At 38.5% G+C, this 19454-nt stretch overlaps 1 long non-coding RNA gene across 3 annotated transcripts in view; it reads right to left on the bottom strand.

Moving 5' to 3' along the window:
- The window catches only part of LOC144581935 (uncharacterized), a 122681-nt gene that overhangs the window by 83471 nt on the left and 19756 nt on the right, over window positions 1-19454 (bottom strand). For all 3 annotated transcript variants that reach the window (XR_013533410.1, XR_013533409.1, XR_013533408.1), the window contains exons 3-4: window positions 9412-9550; window positions 3275-3392 (exon numbers count right to left, since the gene is read on the bottom strand). This is a non-coding gene — a long non-coding RNA (uncharacterized LOC144581935). The remainder of the gene's footprint in view (window positions 1-3274; window positions 3393-9411; window positions 9551-19454) is intronic.

The following is a 19454-nucleotide window of genomic DNA, read 5'->3' on the forward strand; positions in this document are numbered from 1 at the left end:
GTCAATTTTGGATCTCTCCATTCTCCTCATATGGGCACTTATTGCTATATACTTTCCTCTAGAGACTGCTTTAAATGTGTCCCAGAGGTTCTGGCACGTTGTGTCTTCATTCTCATTGGTTTCGAAGAACTTCTTTATTTCTGCCTTCATTTCGTTGTTTACCCAGTCAACATTCAAGAGTCAGTTGTTCAGTTTCCATGAAGCTGTGTGTTTCTGGGTCGGTTTCTGAATTCTAAGTTCTAACTTGATTGCACTATGGTCTGAGAGGCTGTTTGTTATGATTTCAGTTGTTTTGCATTTGTTGAGCAGTGCTTTACTTCCAATTATGTGGTCAATTTTAGAGTAGGTGTGATGTGGTGCTGAGAAGAATGTGTATTCTGTGGATTTGGGGTGGAGAGTTCTGTAAATGTCCACCAGGTTTGCTTGCTCCAGGTCTGAGTTCAAGCCCTGGATATCCTTGTTGATTTTCTGTCTGGTTGATCTGTCTAGTATTGAGAGTGGAGTGTTAAAGTCTCCCACTATTATTGTGTGGGAGTCTAAGTCCTTTTGTAAGTCCTTAAGAACTTGCCTTATGTATCTGGGTGCTCCTCTGTTGGGTCCATATATGTTTAGGATCGTTAGCTCTTCTTGTTGTATCGATCCTTTTACCATTATGTAATGGCCTTCTTTGTCTCTTTTGATCTTTGTTGCTTTAAAGTCTATTTTATCAGAGATGAGAATTGCAACTCCTGCTTTTTTTTGCTTTCCATTAGCTTGGTAAATCTTCCTCCATCCCTTTATTTTGAGCCTTTGTGTATCCTTGCATGTGAGATGGGTTTCCTGGATACAGCACACTGATGGATTTTGGATTTTTATCCAATTTGCCAGTCTGTGTCTTTTGATTGGTGCATTTAGTCCATTTACATTTAGGGTTAATATTGTTATGTGTGAATTTGATACTGCCATTTTGATGTTAAGTGGCTGTTTTGCCTGTTAGTTTTTGTAGATTCTTCATTATGTTGAAGCTCTTTAGCATTCAGTGTGATTTTGAATGGCTGGTACTGGTTGATCCTTTCTATGTGTAGTGCCTCTTTTAGGAGCTCTTGTAAAGCAGGCCTGGTGGTGACGAAATCTCTGAGTACTTGCTTGTTCACAAAGGATTTTATTTTTCCTTCACTTCTGAAGCTCAGTTTGGCTGGATATGAAATTCTGGGTTGAAAGTTCTTTTCTTTAAGAATGTTGAATATTGGCCCCCACTCTCTTCTGGCTTGTAGTGTTTCTGCCGAGAGATCTGCTGTGAGTCTGATGGGCTTCCCTTTGTGGGTGACCCGACCTTTCTCTCTGGCTGCCCTTAGTATTCTCTCCTTTATTTCAACCCTGTTGAATCTGACGATTATGTGCCTTGGGGTTGCTCTTCTTGCGGAATATCTTTGTGGTGTTCTCTGTATTTCCTGCAATTGAGTGTTGGCTTGTCTTGCTAGGTGGGGGAAATTTTCCTGGATGATGTCCTGAAGAGTATTTTCCAGCTTGGATTCATTCTCTTCGTCCCCTTCTGGTACACCTATCAAACGTAGGTTAGGTCTTTTCACATAGTCCCACATTTCTTGGAGACTTTGTTCATTCCTTTTTGTGCTTTTTTCTCTGATCTTGGTTTCTCGTTTTATTTCATTGAGTTGGTCTTCGACTTCAGATATTCTTTCTTCTGCTTGGTCAATTCGGCTATTGAAACTTGCGTTTGCTTCGCGAAGTTCTCGTATTGTGTTTTTCAGCTCCTTTAATTCATTCATATTCCTCTCTAAGGTATCCATTCTTGTTATCATTTCCTCGAATCTTTTTTCAAATCTTTTTTCACGGTTCTTAGTTTCTTTGCATTGATTTAATACATGATCTTTTAGCTCACAAAAGTTTCTCATTATCCATCTTCTGAAGTCTAATTCCGTCATTTCGTCACAGTCATTCTCTGTCCAGCTTTGCTCCCTTGGTGGTGAGGAGTTTTGGTCCTTTCTGGGAGGCGAGGTGTTCTGGTTTCGGGTGTTTTCTTCCTTTTTGCGCTGGTTTCTTCCCATCTTTGTGGATTTGTCCGCTGGTCGTCTGCGTAGTTGCTGACTTTTCGTTTGGTTCTCTGAGTGGACACCCAGAATGTTGATGATGAAGTATTTCTGTTGCTTGGTTTTCCTTCTACCAGTCTAGCCCCTTTGCTGTACGAATGCTGAGGTCCGCTCCAGACCCTGCTTGTCTGGGGTGCACCTCTAGTAGCTGTGGCACAGCGAGGGATGCTACCAGTTTCTTTTTCTGCTCTCTTTGTCCCAGGATGATGCCTGCCTAATGTCAGTCTTTTGGATATAGAGGGGTCAGGGAGCTGCTTGAGGGGACAGTTTGTACTTTATAGGGATTTAATTGCTGAGCTGTGTACTCTGTTGTTCATTCAGGGCTGTTAGGCTGCTATGTTTTATTCTGCTGCAACAGAGCTCATTAAAAAACCCTTTTTTTTTTTTTTTTTTTTTCCCAAATGCTCTGTGTTGAGGGGTTTGGGCTTTATTTTTGGATGTCCGATCAGGTGTCCTGCCCAGCTAGAAGGCAGACTAGCCTCTGTTTGGCTGCCGAGGCTCCGCCCTGCTGTTGTGTGATTCGTGCTGTTCCTGCCGGCTCTGCTGTGGTCTCCGCCACGCCCTGCGGCGGAGTCTCTTCATTGTAGCGTGTTGCCTCAGCAACGGCAGGCTGCGTCAGCAGTGGGCGTGTATCTCAGTAGGGACGGGTTGCCTCGGCAATGGCTGGCTGCGCCAGCAATGGGCGTGTATCTCAGTTGGGGCGGGTTGCCTCGGCAACCGCTGGCTGCGTCAGCAGTGGGCGTGTATCTCAGTTGGGGCGGGTTGCCTCGGCAACGGCTGGCTGTGTCAGCAGTGGGCGTGTATCTCAGTTGGGGCGGGTTGCCTCGGTAGTGGTGGATGCCCCTCCCCCACAGAGCGTCTCGGACCGTCTGCTCGGGATAGTTTGAAATCGCGGTTTTGTTCGTCCCACTGGGTATCCCAATCCCTGCAATCCCCTGGGCTGGCCTACTGTCCAAGTCTCGTTCAGTCTCAAGTCCAGCCCTCTCAAGTCTCAGGTTGCCGGTTCAACAGGGCACCTGGACAAGCGCGCCCTGTGGGGATTGCTGGGTAGGGCCGGCTGCCGCCGCCCTGGCTGCCGGCTTCGCCAGGCAGACCTACTGCCTGGCGTCCCATGTCTTTTTTATACTTGGGAGTTTCCCCGTTCTGTGGGCAACAAAGATCAGTCTGGAAATGCCGCTCTGACTCACCGTTTGCGGATTCAACGAGAAGAGCTCCAATCCTGGGTTTTTCTCACAGTGCCATCTTGAGTCCTCCCTGGGGTGGATGTTTATCTGCAAACCCATTAAGTTAACTGCTTCCTATAGCCTAGAGGGAAATGCAGAAGAACTTAGTTTTAAAGAGATAAGAACTCTGGTTTAAGTTACCTGATACAGTCAATAATTTACTTCTCTTTTTTTGCTGCTGCTGCTGCTGCTGTTGTTGTTGCTTTTCAACTTTTTATTTTTATTTAATTGACAAAAAAAATTGTATATCTTTATAGTATGCAACATGTTTTGATATATGTATACCCTGTGGAATGGCAAAATGAAATTGACAAATTCATTACTTCATATACTTATTTTTAGTAGTGAGAACATTTAAAATCTATGTTTCTAGTGATTTTTAAGCATACAATATATTGTTATTAACTGTAGTCAGCATGTAAAATAGATCTTCTTCAGTTATTTCTCCTAACTGAAATTTTGTATCTTTTGACCATTATCTCCTGAATTCCTGCTCTTCCCACCCTCCACCAGGCCCCAATCCCTTGCTAACCATCATTCTACCTTTTATTTCTACAAATCCATTTTTTTTCAGATTCTACATACAGGTGACATCATGCAGTATTTGTGTTTCTGTGTCTGGCTGGTTTTACTTAACATCTTCCAGGCTCATCCATGTTGTGGCTAATGGTAAGATTTCCTTTCTCTTTAAAGTATGAATAATATACTATTGTAAATAAACACTACAATTTCTTCATCCATTCATATCTTATTTTTAAATTTTGTTTAAAATAAGTTTTAAACAAATAATTTATTAGGTTTAAAAGGTCAAATTTTTACATTTTCACGTGGTTAATCCAAGATTCTTTTCATTTGTTACTTCTTGCTTTGGTGTTACGCTTAGGCAGTCCATTTTCAAAACATCATTTATTTTTAAACTCTTATGTTTTATTTTTTATTTTTTTTTGAGATGAAGTTTCACTCTTGTTACCCAGGCTGGAGTGCAATGGCATGATCTTGGCTCATCACAACCTCTGTCTCCTGGGTTCAAGCAATTCTCCTGCCTCAGTCTCCTGAGTAGCTGGGACTAGAGGCATGCGCCACATTGCCCAGCTAATTTTTGTATTTTTAGGAGAGATGGGGTTTTCACCATGTTTACCAGGATGGTCTCGATCTGTTGACCTCGTGATCCACCCATCTCGGCCTCTCAAAGTGCTGGGATTATAGGCGTGAGCCACTGCGCCTGGCCTCCTATGTTTTATGTTAGTATTAATAAGTTTTTAATTTTTACATTCAAATCTGAAATTCTCTTATTTAGGAGTAACCTACACGTACCTCTCTCCCTCTCTCTCTCTCTCTCATCCACCTATTTATCCATCTATTGATCTATGGTTGGCCAGTTTTCTCCTTTTAATTTCCTGAATATTTTGTCCTTTAGAAATGTATTTGAAGGAAATCTAGGCAAAACTATCCAGGACATAGGAGTAGGCAAGGACTTCATGAACAAAACACCAAAAGCATTGGCAACAAAAGCCAAAATAGACAAATGGGACCTAATGAAACTCTACAGCTTCTGCACGGCAAAAGAAACAGTCACTAGAGTGGATCGGAAAACATTTTTGCAGTTTACCCATCTGACAAAGGGCTGATATCCAGAATTTACAAAGAACTCAAACGGATTTTGAGGAAAAAAAAAAAAGAAGCCCATTCAAAAGTGGGCAAAGGATATGAACAGACACTTTACGAAAGAAGACATATGAGGCCAACAATCATATGAAAAAATGCTCATCGTCACTGGTCATCAGAGAGATGCAAATCAAAACCACATTGAGATATCATCTCACGCCAGTTAGAATGGCGATCATTAAAAAATCTGGAGACAACAGATGCTGGAGAGGATGTGGAGAAAAAGGAACACTTTTACACTGTTGGTGGCAGTGTAAATTAGTTCAACCATTGTGGAAGACAGTGTGGTGATTCCTCAAGGCCTTAGAAATAGAAATTCCATTTGACCCAGCAATCCCATTACTGGGTATATATCCAAAAGTCTATAAATCGTTCTACTATAAGGACACATGTACACGAATGTTCATTGCAGCACTGTTTACAATAGCAAAGACCTGGAATCAACCCAAATGCCCACTGATAATAGACTGGATTGGAAAAATGTGGCACGTATACACCATGGAATATTATGCAGCAATCAGAAATGATGAGTTTCTGTCGTTTGTAGGGACATGGATGAATCTGGAGAACATCATCCTCAGCAAACTGACACAAGAACAGAAATTGAAACACCGCATATTCTCACTCATAGGCGGGTGATGAAAAATGAGAATACATGGACACAGAGAGGGGAGTACTAAACACTGGGGTCTATTGGGGGAAAAGGGGAGGGCCAGTGGGAGGGGGAGGTGGGGAGGGATAGCCTGGGGAGAAATGTCAAATGTGGGTGAGGGGGAAAAGGAAAGCAAAGCGCACTGCCATGTGTGTACCTACGCAACTGTCTTGCATGCTCTGCTCATGTACCCCAAAACCTAAAATGCAATAAAAAAAAAACAATTGATTACTAACACAAACAAAAAAAAATGTATTTGAAATATGTTCATCACATTGCCAATTTGCATTTGGATTTTAGTCAGCTTCTGAATGTTGCATTATGTCCCACTGATGTATGAATTTCTGAAATATCTATTAGTTCCATACTGTTTTAAGAACAGTAGAATACATTTAAGAACTCTAGAATACATTTTAACAAACTTACTTGCATTCATCTTATATTCAAAACATTTTTTTTCGTTTTAAATTTATTTATTACACTTTAAGTTCGGAGGTACATGTCCAGATCGTGTAGGTTCATTATAGGTATACACATGCCATGGTAGTGGTTTGCTGCATGCATCGCCCCTTCATCTACATTAGGAATTTGTCCTAATGCTATCCCTCCCCAATCCCCCCACACCCTGCTATTCCTCCCCTAGTCCCCTTACCCCACAGGCCCTGGTGTGTGATGTTCCCCTCCCTGTGTCCAGGTGTTCTCATTGCTCAACATTCACTTATGAGTGAGAACATCCAGTGTTTGGTTTTCTGTTCTTATGTCAGTTTGCTGAGAATGATGGTTTCCAGTTTCATCCATGTCCCTGCAAAGGACATGAACTAAACCTTTTTTATGACTGCATAGTATTCCACAGTGTATATGTGCCACACTTTCTTTATCCAGTCTATCATTGATGGGCATTGGGGTTGATTCCAAGTCTTGCTATTGTCAACAGTGCCACAATAAACATACATATGCATGTGTCTTTATAACACAATGATTTATGATCCTTTGGATATATACCCAGTAATGGGATTGCTGAGTCAAATGGAATTTCTATTTCTAGGTCCTTCAGGAATCGCCACATTGTCTTCCAGAATGGTTGAACTAATTTACACTCCCACAAACAGTGTAAAAGTGTTCCTATTTCTCCACATCCTCTCCAGCATCTGTTGTCTCCTTATATTTTAATGATCACCATTCTAATTGGTGTGAGGGGGTATCTCAATGTGGTTTTGATTTGTATTTCTCTAATGACCAGTGATGATGAGCTTTTTAAAATACATTTGTTGGCTGAATAAATGTCTTCTTTTGAAAAGTGTCTGTTCATATCCTTTTCCCACTTTTTGATGGGGTTGTTTGTTTTTTTCTTGTAAATTTGTTTATGTTCTCCATAGATTCTGAATATTAGCCCTTTGTCAGATGGGAAGATTGCAAAAAATTTTTCCCATTCTATTGGTTGCCAGTTCACTCTATTGATAGTTTCTTTTGCTGTGCAGAAGCTCTCAAGTTTACTTAGATCCCATTTCTGTATTTTGGCTTTTGTTGCCATTGCTTTCAGTGTTTTAGTCATGAAGTCCTTGCCCATGCCAATATCCTGAATGGTATTGCCTAGGTTTTCTTCTAGAGTTTTTATGGTATTAGGCCTTATGTTTAAATCTTTAATCCATCTAAAGTTAATTTTTGTATAAGGTGTAAGGAATGGGTCCAGTTTCAGCTTTCTGCATCTGGCTAGCCAGTTTTCCCAATACCATTTATTAAATAGGGAATCCTGTCCCCATTGCTTGTTTTTGTCACGTTTGTCAAAGATCAGATGGTTGTAGATGTGTGGCATCTGAGGCCTCTGTCCTGTTCCAGTGGTCTATATCTCTGTTTTGGTACTGGTATCATGCTGTTTTGATTACAGTAGCTTTGTAATATAGTTTGAACTCAGGTAGCATGATGCCTTCAGCTTTTTTTTTTTTTTTTTTTTTTGCTTAGTATTGTCTTGGCTGTGCAGGCTCTTTCTTGGTTCCATATGAAGTTTAAGGTAGTTTTTTCCAATTCTGTGAAGAAAGTCATTGGTAATATGATGGGGATAGCATTGAATCTACAAATTTCTTTGGGCAGTATAGCCATTTTCGTGATATTAATTCTTCCTAACCATGAGCATGGAATGTTTTTCCATCTGTTTGTGTCCTCTCTTATTTCCTTGAGCAGTGCTTTGTAGTTCTCCTTGAAGAGGTCCTTTATGCCCCTTGTTAGTTGTATTCCTAGGGATTTTAGTCTCTTTGTAGCAATTGTGAATGGGAGTTTACTCATCATTTGGCTCTCTGTTTGTCTCTTACTGGGGTATAAGAATGCTTGTAATTTTTGCACAGTGATTTTGTACCCTGAGACTTTGCTGAAGTTACCTATTAACTTAAGGAGATTTTGGGCTGAAAGTATAGGGTTTTCTAAATATATAATCATGTTGTCTGAAAACAGGGACAATTTGAAGTCTTCTCTTCCTATTCGAATACCCTTCATTTCTTTCTCTTTCCTGATGGCCCTAGCCAGAACTTCCAATACTATGTTGAAAGGAGTGGTGAGAGAGGGCATCCTTGTCTAGTACCAGTTTTCAAAGGGAATCCTTCCAGTTTTTGCCCATTCAGTATGATATTAACTGTGGGTTTGTCATAAATAGCTTTTATTATTTGAGATATGATCCATTGATACCTAGTTTATTGAGACTCCCTAACAATAATAGCGGGAGACTTTAATGCCCCACTGTCAATATTAGACAGATCAATGAGACAAAAAATTAACAAGGATATTCAGGACTTGAACTCAGATCTGGACCAAGCAGACCTACTAGACATCTACAGAACTTTCCACCCCAAAACCACAGAATATACATTCTTCTCAGCACCATATTGCACTTATTCTAAAACTGATCACATAATTGGAAGGAAAACACTCCTTAGCAAATGCAAAAGAATGGAAATAATAACAAAGAGTCTCTCAGACCACAGTGCAATCAAATTGGAATTCAGGATTATAAAACTCAAAACCACACAACTAAATGGAAACTAAACAACTGGATAAATAATGAAATGAAGGCAGAAATAAAGATGTTCTTCAAAACCAATGAGAATGAAGACACAGTGTACCAGAATCCCTGGGACACATTTAAAGCAGTGTCTAGACGGAAGTTTATAGCACTAAATGCCCACCAGAGATGTGAGGAAAGATCTAAAACTGACACCATAACGTCACTATTAAAAGAACTAGAGGAGCAAGATCCAACAAATTCAAAAGCCAGCAGAAGGCAAGAAATAACTAAGATCAGAGCAGAACTGAAAGAGATAGGGAAGCAAAAAACCCTTCAAAAACTCAATAAATCCAGGAGCTTGTTTTTTTGAAAAAATCAACAGAATAGATAGACTGCTAGCCAGACTAATAAAAAAGAAAAGTGAGAAGATTCAAATAGATGCAATAAAAAATTATAAAGGGGATAGCACCACCAATACCACAGAAATACAAACTACCATCAGAGATCACGAGAAACACCTCTACGCAAACAAACCAGTAAATCTAGAAGAAATGGATAAATTCCTGGACACTTACACCCTCCCAAGACTAAACCAGGAAGAAGTTGAATTCCTAAATAGATCAATAACAAGGTCTGAAGTTGAGGCAGCAATTAATAGCCTACAACGAAAAAATGTCCAGGACTAGATGGGTTCACAGCTGAATTCTACCAGAGGTACAAAGAGGAGCTGCTACCATTCCTTCTGAAACTATTCCAAACAATACAAAAAAAAAGTAATCCTCCCTAACTTACCTTGTGAACAATTTACTTCTAAAAGACCAGGCCAGGTGTGGTGCACCTATAATCCCAGCACCTTGGGAGGCCAAGGCTGGAGGATTACTTGAGCCTAGTAGTTGAAGACCAGCCTGGGCAATGTACTGAGAATCCATCTCTACAAAAAAAAAAAAAAAAAAAGAAAAGCCATTTTTAACATTATCAAGCAATATTTATTACATTGAAGTAAATGTAGAAAAACACATATCTATAAAAAATTATCTCTACAGCATACCACTTCATGTGGAGATGAGCAATTTCTCTAGTTAAACAGTTAGAAATAGTTGACATTGGCAACTCATCACAAGTATTTTTCTAGAAAGATGATTTTCTGGAAAAAGGTGTTTTTTGTTTCTCCAGAATGAGGTGTTGCAATTTTGTGTTTTTAAAACTTTTAGTAATAAAAAGTATTTGAGGATGAGAAAACAAATCAAGAAAAATTATTAGTAGCTTTACAAAAATCAATATAATTAGCAATCACTAGATAGTTGTCTCTTTACCAATGTAGAATAGAAGTGAATTTTGAAATCATCACACATTATACATATTGCAAAGTTTTAATTAGCAATGAAAATCACCCTGAAAGTTAAGTATACCATTAACTATGAACTTAAAAACCGAAAGATGTTGATGATCATTCTTAAAAGTCTAGCTGACAATTTTCATGGGTACTTTGATTTGCATAATTTAATCTTGAAAGAAAACATCTATTAGAATGAAACTATTTGAATAAATATATTTGCAATTTTACATTTTTAGTCATTCAAATAATAGATGACTTTTACACCATTTAAAAAGTCAGTAAGTACTTGTTTGGTTAGTAAAACTCAAATGCTCAGTTATATATTTGAGCATGTGAATGTATATTTCATTTTTTAATGAACTTCTTTGAATCCAGGGTGAATGACTTTAAAAAGACATCCTAAAGGAATACCAGCACCTTGAACAACCCCCTAAGAGAGGGCAGAACCCTACTTGCCTGGAGTTTGAAAAGGAAATACCTCTCAGTTTTATCTGAGAAAATAAGGAGCGATTGTTAAGATAGGGTAGGATGGGTGGTAGAATCCATCAATTACTCTTACCAGTTTTATCTACTTTCTCTGGCCCCTTAGAATTTTGGGGTAATTTATTTTCAGAATTTAATTCAGAATGCAGATTATTTTTCCTAAGAAAACACTGACAATCTGACCACTCTTCCGTAAGAGTTGTACACCACTTCCTTAATTTTACATCAAAATTTGCCTGTGTCTTTACAAATGTTGAGGGCTGTAGGAACACTGGCAGAAACTAGTATGAGTTTTGGCTGGGTTTTTCTAGATTTAGATATCAATGTGGATGTATAAAATCCACAAGCTTAGAGTTGGGCTTGACTGATTTAGAACAAATATGAAAGACAGGAATCATAGTGTTCTAACAATAAGTTTATTATAAAATCCATCAATGTGCCACTTATTACACAAGAAATGTACTTCATATTTTGTTTAAATCTATTCTCACATCTTCATCACCAGATTAACTCCACAAAGATATTGCATTTTACAAATTCCAAGAGATTAAAAGGAGACAATCCAGACTGGAGAAAGAAACGTAATATAACTTGACACTTGTTTTTCATAGAGAACCGGATTTTCAAAGGAATCTTTTGGTTAAGTATCATTAGAGTTGAACTTAAGATCAGGGCCCATATCACTAGTCACATTATTAAGTACTGAAAGAGTTAATATGTCTTTGAAATGTGAATAGCCTTACTTTTTTGTAGTGCCTAATATACGGTCTTCAATGTGCTTTAAACTCTTTCTTATTATATTCGCATTACATTCTTTTTAGGCAGGTGATTATGGGAAACTGTCAATTATACTTAGTGATGAAAAGCTAAGTTAGTATAAAATTGAAATTTACAAAGTAGACAAACAATTCAATTTAGTTATTAATTTTATAATGTAGAATCATGGTTAAGTATACAGATTTAAAGGTAGACTGTCTTCCCCACATCTAGCTATGTGATTTTGGAATTCGATTTTGTCTTATAAAAAATGAGGATAATAATAAATTTTACCTCCCAAGATAATTGTAAGAATTAGAAAAAATGTATTTTAGAAGCACTTAGCTGTGTCTGGACTGTAGTCAACAATCAGATCATATACATAGGTGGCATATATATCAGTGTATGTGCGAAGGTACTCTCCATTAAGCTGTTTATCAGACTGATTCTATTTTTTTCTCTTCTACTGACAATGATGGTACTACTTGGAAGCAAAGAGACTTGAACAAGCCATAGTGATCATAAATTCAATAGAGCAAAACTGGATTTTCTTTTGAGGAGGTCAGAAAAACTATGGCTTTAGAGAATCAGTACAATCACATAATAATTTAATGTTATTGACAATATTAAAGTCTAAGAGGTTAAAACATGTTTGGAATACCATCTCAGCTCCATAAAACTCATTCCACAAGAGGGCTGTATCATATTTGGATGAGAAGTTTGAGCTAACTAATGTGAATTTAATGGCCTATTCTAGCCCTTGGGTTTAGGTTATGCTTTTGACAGAATGAAAGCCATGGGTTGAATTGTGTCTTCCCAAAATACATATATATTTGCTCAATGGATTTTTCTTGCTTGCTGCACAGATAACCCAATTGTCTCAGACAGTATTATTGCAGTTAAAAAAAAAGTTTAATTAATGCAAAGCTGGCCAAGTGAAAGAAGAGGAGTTTATTATTATTCAAATTGGCCTCCCTGAGAATTCAGAGGCCAGGGCTTTTGTGGATAATTTGGTGGGTAAGGGGTTGGGGAATGGATAGTGCTGGTTGGTTGGTAATACAATCTTAGTGTGTGGAAAATGGTCCTTATGTGCTGAATCTGCCTCTGGGTGGGGGCCACAGGGTTGGCTGAGTCATGGTCCCAGTGGGGTCTGTTGATTGCTGGAATGCAAAAATCTGAAAAGCATCTCAAAACACCAATCTTAGGTTCTACAGCAGTAATGTTATCTATAAGAGCAATTGGGGAAGTGACAAATCTTGTGATCTCTGGCCACATGACTCCTGCACAATAGGGGATTATAGAAAAGCAAGCTAGAAGAAATGGCTGGTTATCATTTATCTACATCAACATCGTAGCAGAATTCAGGCTCCTTCTATAATCTTAATCCTGTGGCCTATCATAAATCTTACAAAGGCAGTTTTAGTCCCCAACCAAAAATGGGATCAGCTTTAGATAAGGATTAGATTCATCCTTACTGTAAAGTTAAACTATAAAATAAATTCCTCCCATGGTTAGCTTGGCCTACATCCAGGAATCAGCAAGGACAGCCAGTCTGTGATGCTAGTGAAAAGATGGAGTCAGCCATGCTACACTTCTCTCACTGTCATAACATTTGCAAAGGTGGCTTCACTTACGTTGAAGTTCTTTTTGTTGTTGTTGAGATGGAGTCTTGCTCTGTTGCCTAGGCCGGAGTACAGTGGCATGATCTCAGCTCCCTGCAAACTCTGCCTCCTGGGTTCAAGTGATTCTCCTGCCTTGGCCTGCTAAGTAGGTGGGATTACCGGCATGCACCACCATGCCTGGATAATTTTTGTATTTTTAGTAGAGATGGGGTTTCACCATGTTGGCCAGGCTGGTCTCAAACTCTGGACCTCAGGTGATTCACTTGCCTTGGCCTCGAAAAGTGCTGGGATTACAGGCATGAGGCACCATGTCCAGCCCATTTATGTTGAAGTTCTTACCCCCAATACCTCAGAACATTACCTTATTTGGAATTAAGGCTATTGCAGATATAATTAGTTAAGGTAAGGGCATAGTAGAGAATGGTGGGCCCCTAATCCAATATTACTGGCATCCTTTTAAGACAGCCATGTGAAGCCAGAGATGCATAAGAAGTAAATCATGTAAAGATAAAGACAGAAATCAGGGTGATGCAGCAGAAGCTAATGAATGCCAAAGATTGCTGGCAAACCACCAGGAGCTAAGAAAGAAGCATAGAACGGATTGTTTTCACAGCTCTCAGAAATCAACTCTGTTGGCACATTGACCTCAGACTTTTAGCCTCTCAAGCTGTAGGACAATCTATTTCTGCTGTTTAAGCCCCCCAGTTTGTAGTACCTCGTGAGTGCATTCCTAGCAAACTAACACAATTAGTAAAAACTTTCAAATTAAGAAATGAGAACCTACTGATTCCAGTGACATGTTAAAGTTATGAATTTTTAAAATTTAAAGATATCTTGGAGATTTACTGGTCCAATTCTTTTTTTGTTTGTTTGTTTTCTGCAGCGGAGGAATTGAGAGATCTCTGTAGAATATATATATAAAGTAGTATTTAAATAAGACAGGTTCCCATTACTAGTCCTCTTCTTTCAGTTGCTTATTACTTGAAGAGAAAGTACCAATAACCAAACTCAAGAATGACTATAAATAAAATGGACAAAATAGATTAATATATCTGAAATTCAGATTAGGCAAAGGCCACTTTTCTGAGATGATCAAGGGGGAGCTTAGCAGGGAAAACAGGGAGTGTGCGCGAGAGAAAGACAGTAGGGGAGGGAAGGAGGGGGAGAGAGAGAGAGATTTTGTTTGTGCTTTGTCTTAATTTTTGGATTTGAAGGAAAAGCAAAATTGGTAGTCAGAGAGCAGTGAAAGAAAGACATTTCCATTGTGGAAAACAGCAAGAGCACACTGGATGGAAGCATGAACACTTTGGGTGTATTTTTAAAAGAAGAAAGATCAGCTTTATTGATTAATATGGTTTCTGTGGAAGTTTAACAGTAAATAAAATTGGAAAGGGAGCAGAGACCATCTTAGTCTGTTTTCTGTTGCTTATAGCAGAACACCTGTGATAGGTTGATATGGTTTGGCTCTGTGTCCCTATCCAAATTTCATGCTGAATTGTAATCCCCATGTGTTGGGGAGGGGCCTGGTGGGAGGTGATTGAATCGTGGAGGTGAATCTCCCCCTTGCTGTTCTCTTAATAGTGAGTGAGTTGTTATGAGATCTGATGATTTAAAACTGTGTGGCAACTTCCTTTTTTGCTGTCTTTCCCTCGTGGCATCATGTGAAGAAGGTCCTTGCTTCCCTTTCATCTTCCACCCTGAATGTAAGTTTCCTGAGGCTTCTCAGTCATGTTTCCTGTATAGCCTGCAGAACTGTGAGTCAATTAAACCTCTTTTCTTCATAAATTAGTGAGTCTCAGGTAGTTCTTTATAGGAGTTTGAAAAGGGACTAATGCAAGGGTAATTTATAAAGAAAAGGAATTTATTTCTTACAGTTATAGAAGCTTAGGAATCCAAGGTTGAAGGGCCATCTCTCATGAGGACTTTCTTGTTGGTGGATACTTCCTGCAGAATCCTGAGGCATTCCAGGGTATTACATAGCAAGGGTACTGAGCATGCTACCTCAGATCTCTCTGTTCCTATATAACTACCAGTCCATCCTATAATAACCCATTAATCTATAAATTCATGAATATATTAGATTAAGCCATTCATGAAGGCAGAGCCTTCCTGACCCAATCACCTCTTGAAAGCCCCAACTCCCAATACTGTCATATTAAGTTTCAACAAGAGTTTTGGAGGGGACAAATATCTAAAACATAGCAGAGTCCATGCTGACAAGAATTGAGAGCATGCGGAAGGAGGGCTATGCTGTATAATAGCAATGTTAGGTTTGGCTGGGTGAGGAAATTTTCTTTGAGTCCAGGTATCCTATGTGTCAGGATTCATTTCTTTACTGTCTGGCAGAAGGTATCTGCCCATGAGTAATTCAGCTTTGATTATAACAGCATCTGGAACTACCACAATTTTCTACCCACTTTTAATTCTTCAAGACTGGCAGTTTGAGTGAATGCATGTGTGTTTATGCATACATGTGCATAAGGGACAGACCCCCAAACTGAAGCCCCAAAATGTTATAATTTTTTTTCTTTTTTTACAAAAAGTTACAGTCTATTATAGGTTATCTCAGGCCTTCCCGGATATTAGAAAACTATGGAAACCATAAGGGAAAACAACCACAGTTCTGAAGACCATATACTTTTTGACAGGGAACATTTGTAAATTCCACCATTCCCAAGAAGTAGAAGTGGTTCTTGAGATTATATCTGCTTATCCTTGTGCATCTCTAAAGGGAGAATGCTAGTTTAAAAAAAGCTTGGCTTTGTATAAATTCTCATTAATTACCATTTTTATTACATGTGCATCAATAATTATTGTAATGTCAATGTGCAAATGTAATTTTTAGTGTACTATTCTTGCAAAAATTTCTTACAAGCTACTTAGATCATGTGGTAACTACTGCAAAATGATGGTGACTCACTTTTCCATATATATATGTTATCTTAAGGTGAAGTGTTAATGACTTTCTTATGCTTTAAATTGCTGCCTAGGGAAAATTATTTTCTGAATCAAAGACTAATCAAACTCAAGGTAAAGCAATGACACTCTATAAATACTGCTTGTTCTTCCTCTTCCCTTCCATCCCAGGTTGTTAAAATTTTTATAAATATTAATTTAAGTGAATTATTTTCAGACTATTATTTTTCCTATGGTCTGAATGTTTGTGTCCCCCAACATTTATATGTTGAAATCCTAATCCCCAAGGTGATGGGATTACGAGGTGGGGGGTTTGAGAGGTGATTAAGTAATTAGGACAGAGCCCTCATGAATGGTATTTGCACACTTATGAAACAGATCAGAGAGAAACTCCTAACTCCTTCTACTATATGAGAACTTAGTTAGAAGGCACTCCTGTGATCCAGAAAACAGGCCCTCATCAGACATCGAATCTGTTGGAGTCTTGCTCTCATAGGTCCCAGGCTCTATAACTGTGAGAAATAAATGTCTGTTGTTTATAAGCCTCCCAGTTTATGATATTTTGTTATAGCAGCTCAGATGGACTAAGACAATTTTTTTTTTAAAAGAAAATATGTGGCTGGTGGCTGGGCCCTATGGCTCATGCTTGTAATCACAGCAGTTTGCAGGGCTGAGGCAGGTGGATGACTTAAGGTCAGGAGTTTGAGACCAGTGTAGGCAACATGGTGAAACCCCATCTCTACTAAAAATACAAAAATTAGCTAGGCTTGGGGGCAGGTGCCTGTAATCCCAGCCACTCAGGAGTCTGAGGCATGAAAATCACTTGAACCTAGTGGACAGAGATTGTAGTGAGCCAAGATTGCACCACTGCACTCCAGCTGGTGTGAGAAACCAAGACTCTATCTCAACATAAAATAAAATAAAATAAAAGATGTGGCTCAATTTAAAGCAACACTTTTCATCTTGGATCAACAATTGCATTTAAACATATGTTAGGTACAGTTCATAAGGTCATATATTTTTCTAGGAATAATATCTTCACTGCTACTTGTACACTGGTAGGTACACTGTGTTTTTAGAGTCTATTTTATTAAGCTGTGGAATTATGCACCTCAAGGACTACCATCAAACTCAAATTAAAATAGTTCACAAATAACTGAGAACAAATTTAGTCCCAAATGTCAGTCTCTAAGTTACAGATGTTTTCTTACCTCATTTTTCTGCCTTACATGCATTCTTTTTTAACTTTATAATCAGAGTTAAATAAATAAATGTTTCCACTGGGAAAATGATAGCCTTTCACCAGCTGCAAACTTCACTGCATGGTAAATTTATGTTTATTCTACAGTAAAACAATAATGCATGGCCCTGGCCTGAATTCACAGCTAGAATTTAATCTGTTTAATAGGGCAAGTTCAGTCTGAGGTCCTTCTGTCCTTCATAAAACTGTACTCTGGCAGTTTACAATTATAACAAACCTCCAAGAGTGAGTTATCGTTTGGTGCTCAAACTGGAATATCCACAGGATTATTCAGAAAGTAATATCCCAATTGGGGGTACTTTATCTTTTTACAATGGGATATTTAATTTTACTGTACCTTGAAATATTTGTCAAAGAGGCAAAAATGTCTTTTCAAAGAACTTTGGTTCTTTTCTCCAGTTTCCTAAGATAATTAGTATAATAGCGCTTCAGTTCCTTTGACTGGAAAACAAAGTATTTTAAAACTGTCAGATGAGTTTTAAAGAGATATCAAGGCTATATATAATATATACAGGTTAATGAATCATGCTTGAATTTAGGTTTTGGGTTCTACTCCATCCTCTTTATCAAGTGTTTCTCAGATAGACTGAAGGGACACTATGAACCCATAAATTAGGCATACCCTCATAAAAAGGCTTCAGACACTATTGAGTTTGCTCTATTTTTATTGAATGGAAGGAGAAGGAATCTGGCTTTCTGTGGCTCACCTAATGCTGTACTATAAACTAGCACAGTATTTTGTTCTCATTTTGACTATTCTATCCATCTGTGACTTTATGATATTTTGTGTTTCCATTCCTATATGGGAGGAAGTTGTGATTTCAATTACATGAATATTGTGACTCAAGAATATTCTCCTTGAGTATGTGTTAGTGTTTCTGTGAGAGTAGAAGATTCCACATAGAACTGCTGGTCAAAGAGTATGTGCATTTTTAGTTTTTTTTTTTTTTTTGAGATGGAGTCTCTCTCTCTGTCGCCAGGCTGGAGTATAGTGGCGAGATCTCCGCTCACTGCAATCTTCGCCTCCTGGGTTCAAGTGATTCTCTTGCCTCAGCCTCATGAGTAGCTGAGATTACAGAGAAATGCCACCACATCCAGCTACTTTTTGTATTTTTAGTAGAGACGGGGTTTCACCATGGTGGCCAGGATGGTCTTGAGCTCTTGACCTCATGATCTGCCTGTCTTGGCCTCTGAAAGTGCTGGGATTACAGGTGTGAGCCACCGCCCCAGCCACATTTTTAGGTTTTAAAAGATACTGCTCAATTTCTCCCCAAAGTGGCCTCCCAGTTTTTACCTGAACGAACAGTGCGTAATAGTGCTCATTTTGCCACATCTAACCAAGGTTTAGAGCTTTGTTCAGCCATTAGATTTTTTTCTTTTCTTTTTTTTTTTGCCTGATAGGACCAAAAAAAGTTATCTCACTCTTACTTCCATTTGTCTTTCCCTGATTACTTTAGAAATTAATAATCTTTTCAATGGTCATTTATATTTATACTTCTATTAATTACTTTATCATTTTTGTCCATGTTTCTTTCAGGTATTTGTCTTTCTTATTGATAAGTTGTTTGTTACATATATTGCAAAAATTGTTCTTATTCTGTAGCTTGTCCTTCAACATTTTAATGATCTCCTGAACCATTCAGAATTTTATATTTTATTGTGCTCTCCCATATCAAGTTTTTTTTGTTTATTTATTTGAGATTGAGTTTCGTTCTTGTCACACAGCCTGGAGTACAGTGGCCCAATCTCAGTTCACTGCAACCTCTCCCTCCTACGTTCAAGCCATTCTGCTGCCTCAGCCTCCTAAGTAATGGGATTACAGGAGCACACAACCATGTCCAGCTAATATTTTGTATTTTAATTAAAGGTGGGGTTTTGCAATGTTGGCCAGGCTGGTCTTGAACTCCTGTTCTTCACTGATCCACCTGCCTCAGCCTCCCAAAGTGCTGGATCATAGGGCAATGCCCTGTATCAAGTTTTCACATTTAAAAAAATGTTTATTCCTCAAGAAAATTTTCTCCACTCCATGGTTATGAACATAGTCTTTTTCATTTTCTCCTAGTAATTTTAAAGTTTTCATTTTTATGAACAGTGAAGTTTTATTATAGTGTGAAGTACTCATTGAAATCTTTTCTTCTCCCTTGAGGTTACCAAACAGTGCAAGGGTAAAGATGGAAACAGATCTCTGTTGAGAGCAAAGTTACTAATTTTTCTAAGGTGGAATCTAAAGAGGGCCTGCCCCTTTCCATTAGATTCGTGGTCTGACCTCTGGGGTTAACCTGCTCTGACAGCCTTTACCAAAAATGAGAGAGAATTTGGAAATAGATGATACCTGCTAGAAAGTGTTCTATATGTCTAGAAGTGCAGCATTTTGTTCTCAGTCTTAAACACTGGGGTAGTGAAGGAGATGTGTCCAGTGAAATTTATATTTAAGGGTGTTTTTTGTTGTTGTCTGAAGACT

This window comes from Callithrix jacchus, chromosome 3 (assembly GCF_049354715.1).
Source record: "Callithrix jacchus isolate 240 chromosome 3, calJac240_pri, whole genome shotgun sequence".
Taxonomy (NCBI): domain Eukaryota; kingdom Metazoa; phylum Chordata; class Mammalia; order Primates; family Cebidae; genus Callithrix; species Callithrix jacchus.